This window comes from Lissotriton vulgaris, chromosome 1_1, assembly GCF_964263255.1.
Source record: "Lissotriton vulgaris chromosome 1_1, aLisVul1.2, whole genome shotgun sequence".
NCBI classification, from domain to species: domain Eukaryota; kingdom Metazoa; phylum Chordata; class Amphibia; order Caudata; family Salamandridae; genus Lissotriton; species Lissotriton vulgaris.
In genome coordinates this window covers 2,059,528,459-2,059,542,719 of record NC_141685.1, presented here as the reverse complement: position 1 = coordinate 2,059,542,719, position 14,261 = coordinate 2,059,528,459, and the positions used below count along the sequence as shown (strand labels likewise).

The 14,261-nt window shown below is 45.9% G+C and overlaps 1 pseudogene; it reads left to right on the top strand.

Moving 5' to 3' along the window:
• Positions 1-12,006: 12,006 nt before the first annotated feature.
• Positions 12,007-12,724, top strand: LOC147751605 (uncharacterized; annotated as a pseudogene).
• Positions 12,725-14,261: the final 1,537 nt, after the last annotated feature.

Genomic DNA, 14,261 nt, shown 5'->3' with positions numbered 1-14,261 from the left:
AATCGAGGGCAACGCCCTGGATGCCGGCGTTGGTGACACGGTCGATCAGTATAGAGTGATCGACCGTGTCAAAAGCCATCAACAGGTCTAGCAGGACGAGGGCTTGAGAGATGTTGTTGTCAGCACCTGTTCTTAAAGTGTCCATAACGGCAACAATGACCGCCTCAATAGAGTGAAGGGGGCGGAAACCGGCCTGTTGGGGATCCAAAAAGGATGAGCTCTCGATAAAGGCGCTCAGACAGCGCGTGACATGGGTTTCCAGGATCTTTCCTAGATAGGGGAGGAGGGAAATGGGCCTGTAATTGCTTAGGACCGAGGGATCGGCATTAGCTTTCTTTAAGATTGGAATCACCACTGCCTGTTTAAAGGAGTCAGGAACTACTCCAGTGGCCAACGAGGTGTTAAGGAGTGCCAAGGCAGGATCGGGGCAGGCCAAGAAAATTTCTTTAAGAATCTGAGGAGGGCAGCAGTCATTGGGAGAGCCAGAACTAACTTTGTGCAGTAGTCTCTGAAACTCAGTATTAGAGATAGGGGGGAAAGCATCCAGATGCTGAGGATTATTAGGAGGTAAAGGGAATGAGAGAGGGGATGGGGGCAGAGGAATGTTGTTTTTAATAGTGATAATTTTATCTAGAAAGTAGGTGTTTAATGAGTCACATAGAGCCTGAGTGGGCAAGGGGGGAAGAGTGACCCGGTCTGGAAGGGAGAGCTCATTGACAATGGAGACTATGTCTTTTGCCTTGGAGGCAGACTCCATGATTTTGTGAGAAAAGTAGGTTGTTTTAGCTGCGAGGATAGAGGATTTATAGGTTTTTAGGTGGTTCAGGAATTCAGTCTTAAGATGAGGATCATAGTTGCGGCGCCATCGGCGCTCGGCTTGGCGGAGAGCCAGTTTGTCAAGTTTTAATTGATCAGTGAACCACCGCTGAGCGTCGTGAGGGTGCATAGATTTTATAGTTTTCAGTGGGGCTACTGAGTTGCAAGCAGACAAGTCCATACCTGAGACATAGGGCCTCCTTCATATTGGGGTAGGTCATGGTACCTGCTAACTCGAAGGGCTCTAGAGCACTCCTCTCAGAAGCCTCAAAATGTTTCCACAGGCCCGCCCCCAAATGCTGTTCAGGCACACCATTCATTCTCAATGCAATTTCATAAGAAGTAAACCAGGCATAACTATCCTTACTCCTATTATAATTCTGTACCAAATCCTTGGGAATGTATACTTTACCCCCTGGCACTGGCTGATGCGCTGCCTCCATTTGAACTGGAATCCACCTACTTGGCCTTGATATCCAGTTCTCTCATGCTCAACTCATGAGCCAAAGGCATATTCTTTTCCTCCAGGGCACGGGCATTCTTTCTCTCCTCCGCCACCCTTTCTCTCTCTTTCTCCATTTCCAATGACTTCATCTTTATCCTCATGACTTCCAAGTCATAGTCTCTTACTCTTTGATTCTCTTCTAACTCTTCTGGGGTCAGACCCCTGCTGGAATGGTTGCTGCCAGGCCTTGAGCCTGGATTGCCCACTGGCAATTCATGGGGTTGAAAACCCTCCCTTCCACTTGCATCATTTCTTTCTTGGGCATCCCACTAGGCCTTCAAGATTCCCTGCAACTCATCCTTCCTGAAGTTGCTCTTAATGGGGCACTCAAACTTGTGGCAGAATTGCTTAAGCTCCTCGACTTTGTATGAATACAAATCCTCAATGACAAACTCCAATTCTGCTTCCACACTGGGTGCCTTTCCTTTCACAGACATGATGCTTTGAAGAGTTATTAAAAAATAGAACCAACAAAAAGAATTCAACCGTAGTATGCGGTGGCGTAGTGGTCTGCACTCACTAGTGATGTACACCAGTCACTGTGGGTCTAGTACAAATACAAGTTCAAAATCCCACCGCTGGCCAACAATGTTAGATCTGGAGGTCTCTAGTTGGCAGAGGTAGGTACCACCGTCCAAATAGGGACCCTTGCTTCTAGTCAGGGTAAGAAGGATACACTCTTTAGATAACCCCTGATCACCCCCTTGGTAGTTTGGCACGAGCAGTCAGGCTTATCAAAGGCAATGTGCTAAGTATTTGTACCAACACTCACAGTAACATAGTGGAAACACCACAAACTGACTCCACAACAGTTTAGAAAAATAAAGGTATTTAATCTAAACTACACAAGACCAAAACGACAAAAATCCAACATACACAGTTCAAGAATATGGTTTCAAAAGAGTTCTTAAGGTTGCGTTAAAATAATCCACAGTTGCATCACATTTTAGCCAATAGTACCTTTAGATGCGACAAAAAGTTCCAAGTGAAAGCTGTAGTGTTGAAAAGCAAGCGATGCATCACTCCCGAGACCCTGGGGAGGCGATTCAACAACCCCGCTGGACATAGCGGGGGTGTTGCGGTGACTCCGGTCTGTATGGGGAGGGATGCGATACCTTGCGTGGATTCCGGTGAACAGGTTTCGGTTGAAACGACTCGCGAAAGGTACAATGCGACGAGGTTCGGGGCAGCGACGATGTCCCGTGCAGCGATGATGCGTAGCTCAGCGTCGATCTTCTCCTCTCAAGGCCCCTTGATGCAATGGCTCTGCGACGACTCTCGTAGCGACGTGATGTGGTCCGGCAAGCAAGCGGTGCAACAATCTCATCCAGTGACGACAGGCTCTGCGACGATACTCGCAGCGATGGTAATCTTCCCGCACCGGACTGGTGCGTCCTGCAAATAAAGGATGCAACGACTCTGACAGCGGCAACAGGCGCTGCGACGATCTCGGCCTTTGTAGTGGCGGGAATTTCCTCGCACTGACGGGAATGCGCTCCGCTAGCGAGCAATGCGTTAAAACTTGCAGAAAGTCTTTAAACTCATGGTTTTCAGCTGCCCAACACGGGTACAACTTCCAGAGGCACCACGACTGGCCCAAGCACTCTAGGAAGGACAGAACTCTCTCAGCAGAGATAAGGGAAGCTAGGGGTGAAGTTCTTTCGCTCCTTGGACTTCTTAATAGGGAGGCAGCTCTTCTTCAGGCCCTTGGAGATTTCTTCAAGCAAGGGGACACAGAACAAAGCAAAATCCTTCCCCTCTCCTTGGCAGCAAAGCAGCTGCATGTCAGTCTAGCAAAGCAACAGCAGGACAGTCTTCCTTCTTCAGTCTTCCAGCTTTCTCCTTGGCAGAGGTTCCTTCTTGATTCCAGGATGAACTAATTTTCTGTAGTCAGGGGTCCTGTACTTATACCCCTAAAAGTATTTGTTCCCTGTGTGAAGGAGGGCTCTGAGCCCGGTCTGAACCAGTTCTGGGTGTTCCTTGAGAACTTTCTTTTCCTGACCTCTCCTTTCCTTTCAGAGAGAGGGGCAGGGTTGTCAGCCGCCCAGCAGGAGGTGGAGCCAGCATTATGGAAGGCAGGCGCAACCCTCTTCAGGCCCAGGTGCTACCCCCTCCCACCACCCTAGATGCAGATGGAGCTATTCAGCCCAGGGATGTCCCACTCAGCCTCTGGGAGCCACCCAGCTCCTGCCACTCACAGATCAGACAGTCAATTCACAAACAGGCCAAGGCACACAGAAAGGTCAGACAAGAGAACAGCAACTTTCTAAAAGTGCTGTTCTCAAACACAGGATTAAAAAAACAACTTTCCTAAAAGATGTGTTATTAAATTCTGAGTTCAGAGATACTAGACTTTTATGTCCTATCTTACTCCTATGGGAAGATATACAGGTAGCCACTGTAGCCAGCATTCCCCATGATAGCCTATGGGCAAGATAGCCTTACAATAGTGAATAACGAAAATGGCTGTAATTCTCTACCAGAGCATGTCACCTGCACTAGTACATGCTCTACCTTTTACATGCACTGCACCCTGCCCAGGGGGGTAACTTGAGCCTTCCATAGGGGTGACCAATGTGTACAGAAAGGGAAGGGTTAGGTCTGGTCAGTGGGGACACTGACCAGGAGGACTTGGCAGTTCACAGACTGCACACAGGCGCTGCGGTGGCAGGCCTGAGACACCATTTGAGGGTTACTCATGTGGGTGGCACAATCAGTGCTGCAGGCCCACTGGTAGCATTTATATCACCAGCCCTGGCACACTCAGTGCACTTTACTAGGGACTTCTTGGTGATAGAAACATGCCAATCATGGATAACCAATTACAATAACAATTTACACAGGGAGGGCTTGCACTTCGACACTTATCAGCAGTGGCAAAGTGCCCAAAGCATCTAAACCTGCAAAAACGAAATCCAGGACAGCGTCAAGAATACAGGAGGCAGAGGCAAAAAGACTGGGGAAACCACGCCAAAGATCCCAGGTCTAACACTTGTTGACCTGAGGAATGTCCTTGCTCCTAAGGTCATCCAGAGAGCTTTATGACCTTTGTTTTTGATCTGCTCTCTCAAGCCTTATATCCAGGGAGAGAATGTGGCACATCAGCTAGACTGCCGACTTTGGTGCTGGAAACCGGGGTTCGACCCTCGGGGTCGCATCCACATCCTGTGATTCTGGGTAAATCACGTAATCTCCCTGTGCCTGAATCTGTAAGTAACCAGTGCTCATGTAAAGCGCTTCAAGTTTGCGCTATTTAAATATGCACAAAAAAAAAAAAACAGATCAGGGACTTGAGGTATAGCTCTACCATCTAAACTCTCATTTAGGCCATGCCAATAAATAGTGCGATATTGGCCAAAAGTGGTGATGCTGTTTGCATGAATCAATGCCAAGGTGTTATAAGCTATCCAATAATGAATATGGATATGACTGGATAGCATCAATCATTGGAAAGTCATTCTGCTAAATTACTGATCATTAATAGCAGCTTTTTGAGGCATAGACATTGCCCTGCTCGAGGACATGGCTCATCAGCTATATATTTACTATCAATTTACACACCAAGAGGTATATGTACAAGCCCGTATCGTCACAGGAACTTCACTTTTTAGCACGTTCCTGTGGCGTAAGGGGTTCTGCCTTATTTGCAAGGCAATCTTAAGCCACTATCGCCCCTATCGCCACCGCAATGTCGGTAAAAGTGATGTTGTGGTGGCGATAGGCCAATGATTGTTTATGTACAGGAAGGTCCTCCTTCCTGCACATAAACAATAATTTTTTTTAAATGCCGTTTTGTAACTTCTTTGTGTGCTATTAAGCAGCACACATAGAAGTTACAAAGCAGCATTCAAACATTGTTTGTGTGCAGGAAGGAACACCTTCCTACACACAAGCAATCTTCCCCTGAACGCAGGCACCCTTGCACTATGGTCCAAGGGTGCCTGCATTGGCGCTAGGCTGCTAAGCTTAGCGCAGGGGGAAAGCCAGGGCCACACCATATGCTTGTAAATATGGTGCAGCCATGTGTTTCAGAAGTGGCGGAGCGTATTGTTAAGCCAAGGAGGCTAACGACAAGCTCCGCCACTTCTTTGTACATATATCCCCAAGTATTTTACACTTGGATTCCTTCCTGACATTTGCTGTGCTTTATATACATCTTACAAGACTCTTGTAGTGCAAGTTATATTACCTTCAGAGTTTTTGTGTGAGCGCTTCAACTTTCTTATTGCCATGACAAGTTCTCCTGAAACTAGCTTTTGTTGTGGCTCATTAATTTACTAGTCACTTTTGTCAGGTTAGGCGTTGCTTATTCTTTCAGAGCCAACATCCTCAAAGAAAGTATCTTGGCCATTACCTTGTGTTTCTGGTTTTCTGCTTGTGTTACTCCTCAGTTTTTTCAGTCCCTCTTTTTCCCAGATAAGGACAAAATGCCCTAATTTCACATATTTCATGAATGCATTTGTTTGGCTTTCTCATTGGACTACTAGGTTACTGCTGTGTCCCTTCTGAAACTGGTCAGACTATGTGCACCAGGGGATGGTGATCTCTTGGGTAGAATTTGAGAGACCGTTTCCACTGGAGCAGACACCTTTTCTAGTTCTATTGATGAAGGGCGCTTTCTCCCATGGGATCTCTTGGCTCCAGACTGCAAACATTAGAGAAGTGTCAACGGACGAGGCATGTTTATGAGCCTAATGACAGATTCAAGTGGGAAGAAAATATTGTATATTTTAGAAGAGGTTGGGTGATCCCGTCTCTTGTGGAAAGCTTCATTGATGTCAAATTTAAAGACATGCCATTTTCAACAATCCCAGCACACAAACCAATGTAAAAGGAAGGAGGGTGGGACACATCACACAATGAGCCAGTGGACTTTTTCTACTATGTGACTTATTTAAGGTTTAGTAAATATGCTATTTGTTTTTACGGTTATATTTGTTCTATTATGAACGTAGATTCCTTTCTTTAATTCAGAATCCGTTTATTCCGCATGCTAAGTATTCCTCATGATGTTTTTCCTTTGCAGTCTACACACCATCGAGGTTATTGTAATCATATTGTAAATAGAGTTTACGCCTCCCTGTTAAAGCCGAGCCCCGAGCGTGGCTTTTCATTACTAACTGAAGTGCAGCTTAGCTTCCAGTCCTTCCTAAGTGAATTATTCATATTGTTATTTATCTGATTCGAAAGCGGTGGCTTACAATCTACTGTATCATTAAGTACTGGTTTCAGAATGACCTGACGTGAGGTCACGCTCTTACGAAATACGCCATTGTTGACTTCTCTGACGATTCAGCAGCCACGCTTCAACGGGAGACACGATGAGACAGGAATGCTCTGTAAGGTCAACACCTGTCCTATCAGCATTGTTTTTTATAAAAGGGATTTATCGCTGTTGAATACAGAAGAGGTTGCCCATCTGGCGTGTAACACCAATGGCACATTGGCCTGACCTGCAAATTGAACAGAAGGAATTTATCAGATGATGAATTCGGTGGCACAATTGACAAGGATGTGCACAAATATGAGACGGGGGTACCGTCTAGGAAATGTGTTGCTTTACAATTAAACAAAGGATACTTAAAAGGGAAGGTTTTATAAGAAGGCGGGCACCTCAGGAAAGTGACCCGCCCTTCAGGTAAGGAAGGAGAAGCTGTTTCCTGAAAGAAGGGCTTAGTTCGTGATGACATACCAGTCATTTGAGACCAGACTCTAATGTATAGCTTGTAGTATGCAAACTGAAACCGGCATCGATTGTCCTGGGAACATCACATACATGTTAATCTTCAGTGTAGGCTGCAATATTCGGACTTATCTCAACTCATGCCATGCAATGACTATGCATTGTTCCTTGCTACTTCCCCGACATAAGCACATTTTCTGCTTAATGGAGCAGTCAGAAAACATAGATATTCATAAAGATTAATCACATATAACATGCATCCTGATGTGACCTCTACACTCTAAATCGTGATAGAAGAAATATTGAAAACAACATGGATAATTTACTTTTTAATGTACAAAGGTCCTATTAAATTGAACTACTAATAGATTGCTGTAATACAACAAGTTAAATAAAGATGACAATTAAAAAAATGTTGTTCAATTAAGAAGTTGGGTACCATGCTTCTTTTAGAAAATTCACATTACAAATCTCAAATTTACAATATGTCATTAGGCCAAAGAGGGAACATATTTTTACTAGAAATGTAGAATATCATTCAAATCTGTAAGGGCACCTGATCCCTCATTTCATATAAAGCAATTTATTGTAAGCATGCATTGGAATGCATTGCAGCATTTTTACAGCATTTTGCTGCGCCTTGACGAGGCCTAAAAACACTTGGAAGTCAATTGAGCAAGTTGCTACTCTGTTGTAGTCTATGGTCACAAGTGTTGTTTGAAGTGTGACCTATGAGTAGTATGTTTTTGTGGGAGAAAAGGAACACAAATGGAGGGCCAGAGGAGGTTTAATGACCAGTGAGCTCCCCTAACACAATGGCTAAACACAAAGAAGCCCTCGGGTCTAAAAAGGAAAAGGTGTAGTCTGACGAAGAAGGCATTCCTTTAGAGGACGGTTTTCCTCACCCACCAGAGGTGGCATGCTTCATTATTGGGGACCCTTCTCGCACCATGAAACCGAGTCATGGTGTGGGCTACTACCCCTTCACTGAGAGTGAGGAGCTCAGGGATGTTTCATATGAAGGAGGGGTTATTACTAAAACCCAATGCGAGCTTAAATGATGTGGTGAGGGACGCAGTACAAGTGATTAAGGGCCAGATGTAGGTAACCAAATACCGGTCGGGAATGGCCGAAAATACAGAATTTCGTCCGTTACTGACCGGTAATTGGTGTTTGAGATGTAGGGGCCACAAAATCGTACGATTCTGTAAATTTACCGAATCGGTAAATTTACCGAATCTGAAAATTTACCGATTCGGAAAATGTACAGAATCAGAAAATTTACCGAATCGGAAAATTTACCGAATCGGAAAATTTACTGATTCGGTAAAATTACCGAATCGGTAAAATTACCGATTCGATAAATAAGAAATGGTAAAAATGACTTTTTTTTAGATGTAGGTAACCTCTAAAATACCGAATTTACACGAAATTAAAAGTATTTACCATAGATTCAAATCAGGTGGTAACCAGGTGCAGGCTATAAAAAGTGCCTAAAACACAACTGTTTGACCAAAATGGCAGGATTCTACATGATTGCGAGGCGGCTACGGCTCCAGGCAGAAGGCGAGAGGGTCTGGAGAAGGGAGGAGCAGGTCTACAGGCAGAGAATCACCCTATTCCAACTGACTGAGCCAGAGATCATACAAAGGTACAGGCTACACCCCCAAACCATCCTGGAGCTGATCAGGGACCTCCACCCACTTTTGGAGCACCCAACCCCAAGGGCGCACGCCATCCCACCCCATGTGCAGGTGCTGTGTAGTCTACACCTGCTTGCCTCTGGGAGTTACCAGAGTGTGGTTGCTGCGGTAGGTGGGGTGTCCCAGAGCTGCCTGTCACATTTTTTAGGAAATTCCTAGAGGCCATGATGCAGAGAATGCATTATTACATTAGCTTACCTGCAACACACGCAGAACAGCTCAGGACCAAGACAGAGTTCTATCAAATGGCACATTTCCCCAACGTCATTGGCTGTATTGATGGCACCCACATACTAATATGTCCACCTGTGGCCACAGAGTACATTTATAGGAACAGGAAGTCTACCCACACCATAAAGGTACAGGTAATCTGTGATGCAAAGTACATCATCATGGACATAGTTGGCAAGTTTCCTGGAAGTACCCATGACTCCTACATCTTTCAAAACAGTAGAATATACACACGCGGGGAATTTGGCGAAGGATACCTGCTAGGTAAAACACTGTGTGACACTCCCTTGATACATATTGCAGATGTATGTGTATGTGTGGATGAGTAATGTCTTTTTTTCTGTTACATATAGGGGATAGTGCATATGGGGTCCAGTCTTTCATCCTTACTCCCTACCTCAACCCTTCAACCCCCAGCCAGAGGAGATACAACAGGGCACACAAATCTACCAGGGGGGGGCGGAGCCGGGCCGGCGACCAAGATGGCCGCACCGGGTCCCGGCTCCGCCGACCTTCCTCCCGCACCGAACGATTTGCTCGCTTGCCCCGTGTGAAAACGGAGCTCCTGTGCGTCGGAAGGGACGCGGAGAAGAGGCATCCGACTTCGGCGAAAATCCGCGCACCACTGACGGAGATGTGCTCCTTCTCGTGGAGCGGCCCGCCCGATGCCAGCAGCCGGGACCTCGCGCTACACTGCACCCGGCCGCCAGTTCAACAACAGCGGCCACACGGACCCGTGGGGCGCCGGTCACCCGCCATGGAGGCCAATCTACCCCTCGACACCGCTGGAGCCCGCTATCGACGGGACGCACGGCTCTTTTGTCCTGATTGCTTCTTCCTCCCCCCCTTCCCCCCCAGCACATTTCATCGGCGGCCGGACAATGGGAACTGGTCTTTGTTTCCCTGGAGGTACATTGCTTGCCTTCTACATTGAACTGCTATCTACGCTCCAGCTCGCTGGTGCCGGTGGGGGCACGATGCTGATGTGTTACTTCCTGGGCTGGGGGGGCCCGTGTGCCCTAGCCAGTGGTGGGGGAAAACAGCATCCGGTGGTACTTTATTGTTGGGGCACCAGCTAATCACAACCCCATACCTGGCGGGGGCCGGCGACTCCGGAACCGGTCTGTACTGCGCCGCGGTGGTGCTCCCTGAAAAAGGGGTGACTTGATGGGTTCTACCTAGCTATGGCGGCGACCGAGTGTACTGAATGCCGGGGATGGTGCATGAATACCCCCAAGGGGCCGGAGAAGTACATTCTGGAAACGGTGTGAGGATGGTCTGATTGCCTTTGGATCGATGATTAACTATAAGTCGCCACCAGCTTTGCCCGTCTCTCCTTGTGGGATGAATGTCGCGGCTCCCGCGACCGGATGTGGATGTGACTTAATGGTGGCTGGAGCGCGGACATGCTCCCTTAAGAGACTCCTTGGTGGCTCGTTGTGGATCATCTACAGGATAACTGGCCCCTTGGGTAAAGGTTGATGGCGGTTGAGTGAACCGCGCTACGTGATGTTGAAGAGGCTTTGGTTCCTCTTGTAATGCCTTGTATGCTCCAGTTTGTATTTTTCTGACCTGGCCCGGCATTATAATACTGGTGTAATCTGTACTACTAATCTTGGGGGCCCGTGGGAGTTGAGTGCGCTCGGGGCGCCACTGCTGCTGCTTGGGGAGATCTATAAGCTTCTGTGGGACTTGAAATGCTGAGCGATTGATAATATCCTGTTTAAGTGGGTACTCCCAATGCTGTGTCTTTACTCTCTAAGCAATTGAAACGTTGTGTGATGGTGGGGGGGAGGCTCGGGGTTCCCATATCGGGAATCTCCCACATATTTCTATCCCTATCGTGGGCTGTTAGTTATCCCCTTTTTTCTCTCTTTTTCTTATTTTATGGTGTGTTATCGCTTTACCCTTTTTTCTTTTCTTCTCTTATCTATATTTCGGGTTCATACTGGGCGACAGGCACGCTGCTAGGGGGGTAAGGCCGTAGCCACATGCAGGGGTGCAGGGTGGGGGGATGGGGGAGGGGTGTTGTTGTTTTCCTTCTTTCTCCTTCGTTTCTATGGCCTTCTTTATTTTTGCTGCTCTTGGCTCGACTTTACTTTTCCTTTTTTCTTATTAATTGGGATCTCTGTGGAGATACTCTTCCGAATGCTCTTCCTTTTTGAACGATGAGGATGATTTTTAATGCTTTGCCATTGAGGCCCGGAACTGTTCGGTAGGAGAACTGCTTTGCATTTTGACTATCCTGATACTGTATTGGAACTTCCATGCCTTACCGACAGTAATCCGGACTATGACCATCCTGCTCCTTGAATATCCCTCGCTTTGCTCTGTTTTACGTGTAATGCCACAGATCCTGCTTTTCTCATTTAATTTTTAAAATGAAACCTTCTTTAATCCTGTTACCTTCTGGTAAGACTGCTTTCCTGGGTTACAACCGAGTATTTGTGGAGCGGAGCTTCGTGCTGCTATGGACTAATTGCTTTGTTTAATTTGCTCCCGTCCTGATGGCTGATTATGATGGACTGTACTGCATTGGTTGTAACTGATTTAAGCACCAATAAAGGTTTACCAAAAAACAAAACAAAAAAAAAAAAAAAAAATCTACCAGGAACATTGTGGAGCTCACCTTTGGGCTGTGGAAAAGCAGGTTCTGCTGCCTCCACAAAAGTGGAGGGGCACGCCAGTATACACCAGTGACCTGCTGCAAGATGATTGCAACCTGTGCAATGTTGCACAACCTTGCCATGAAGAAGGGCACTGAGGTGGAATTATCTGGTTATGTGGACCATGATGACGAACAAGCACTGCCTGAACCCAACACTGCTGGAGTAGCAACACCAACAGATGGCAGACACAGACGGGAAGAGATCACACGCAAATACTTTTAAGTAAGTAAAGAGACACAGACAGGTTAAGTATGCACCCAACGTAGTTTAATTTTGTCACTACGCAGGTTTCTAAAGCACAATTGTGCAACACAAATTATATACATTCAATGATGTTAGTCCTGGGTCACTTCCCCATTAACTGAACTACTCATTTGCGTCCACGCCTACCAATGCCAGATGTTTGTGGCTGGCTGTCTTCACTTGGCGTTTGGGCTGTTGTCTCACCGTGGCGCCTGCTGCTCCTCCGTGTCTCTACAACAAGGGGGTTTGCCATGCTGCTCCTACTTGTGCTCCCTACACTCTCTGGCACATCCAGAGAAGCAGTTTGTGCTGGTTGTGCCTTTATCAGCACCTCAACAGCACTGGTCATCCTAGCAATGCCCTTAGACACCTCATTACTATTTTGCGTGAGTCCCTCCTGCATGTTTATGCATCTCCTGCATAGCAGGGAAGTGGCTGTGGCCAGGCGGTTGATGGCTTTATTTTGTTGCTGCGCACGCTGCTTCTCCTTGCGCCTTGATGACATTTCCTGATCTAGTTTGGTGCACAGAAGCTGCACCGATTGTGACATATCACGCATCCCTGCAGCCATCTCCTTGTTGACATCAACTAGTTCTCTGATGCCCTCCCCTATGTCTTCCATATTGTTGTTTAGGTTCCTCATTTGCCGTTGAACAGACATGATGGCCTTTCCCTGCATCCTTTGGATTTTGACCATGCTCCCCTCCAGGCCACAGAACACACTGGGACCCTTCACACGTGCAGCTACACTGCTTTCTCGGAGCCTGCGGCGTCTGGTACCAGTACGGGCCACCTCTGCACTGGACTGCAGTGTGGCAGAGCTACCTTCCACAGGCAAGGTGTGTGTGTATTCCCCCTCCATGTCACCTTCTGATGACTTGAGTTCCAATAGTGGGGCAACAACATGCCGCCTGCTCTGTTGTGATGCAGGTGTTGTCACAGGCAGTGATGCAGGCATTTCTGGGGATGACAGTAACAGAGGGGATTGCGTACGTTCTGAGGACGCCTGCAACTCTGAAGCCATTTCTGTGTCTTGGGATGGTGGCTGTGTACTTGATGCACCTGTGTCCTCACATACATTCTGTGCACTTGGACCTGGCTCCTGACTCTCATCCCTCTCTGGTGCCGTGCCTTCAGTCTCCCGGGCTCATTCTACAATTTGTACCTCTTTCCTCATATTTGGGTCACGTCTAAATAACTTTTGGTGTCCTAGTTTTTTGGAAAATCTTTCAGTCGTTATTGCAGCCTTTCATACGTGGAAGTTAGTTTTGATCTGTTGCTGGTATTAAAATTTCCTTGTATTTGGGCAGGCATTCATTCTCCAATTTCCTCTGACTTTGTTAGGTGCTGTGCCTCTTGGATATGTGTTGTGCCCACTGATTGTAATATTGGGTCCTAGTCTATTGACCTAATAGAATCCACTACTTCGGGATTTAACTCTCTTATCTCTTCTTATGGTCAATGTTGCTCTAATATGATTCTTGACCTGGGTCTTTAATTTATCGTGATATTCCTCAATTAATGCTACATATTTCTGTACTTTGGTGTGCCTCATTTTACCTCTTTGCTTTGACTTGGATGTCGGACAGTTTCGATCTTGTGGTAGATCATTATGAAAATCTATCATGCTCTCTGTAAATAAGGGCTTCTTTTTGGTTTCCCAACAGACAACTTCAGTTCTCTTTTTTTTTGTTTAGAATGCTTTCTTAAAATACAAAGAGAAAACATGGTACAGAAATCTAATAAGGAGAATGAAATACAAACCCCAAGGGTAACCGAGAATAAAAATTAAAGAGCAAAAGGTGAAAAATCAAATGCATCATAAATTACAAGAATAAAACTAATATAAGGGGAAAACAAAGTTGTAGAGTATCGTAATAAAATTAGCCTTTTTGTTTTTGATTTTTGAGTTTGAAAGACAGAAAAGGGGAGGGAAAAGAAAGACATAAGAAAGAGAAAGAGGGGGAAAGGAAGAGAGAGAAGAGAGAAAAGAAAGGAAAAGAGAAGAAAAAAAGAGATAAAGAAGATAAAAAAGAGAAGGATATTAGCAATCATATACTATAAAATAGTAAAGCTTTCCAATGACTCACAATACAAAAATACAAAAACGCAATTATCAATAAACAATCCTGTAATAAGCAGATTATATATAAGAGTAAGCAAAGCATTCATGGTGGTTGTAAAACAAAGTTACTGTCATCGGCATGTAAGGCGGAGGAAGTAATATATTTTGTGAGAGGAGACTAGAAGGCCTCTTTACAAATAAGCTGCTGAGAGGTGGTTACAAAAGTTATATCCAGCATGTGATGATGACATAAAATATTCCACCAGGCGGGGAACGAGACTTTTTTTTAATATATTTCTTTTTATTGAAACAAGGCATCAAAATATAGAGCACAGTACAGAAGAAT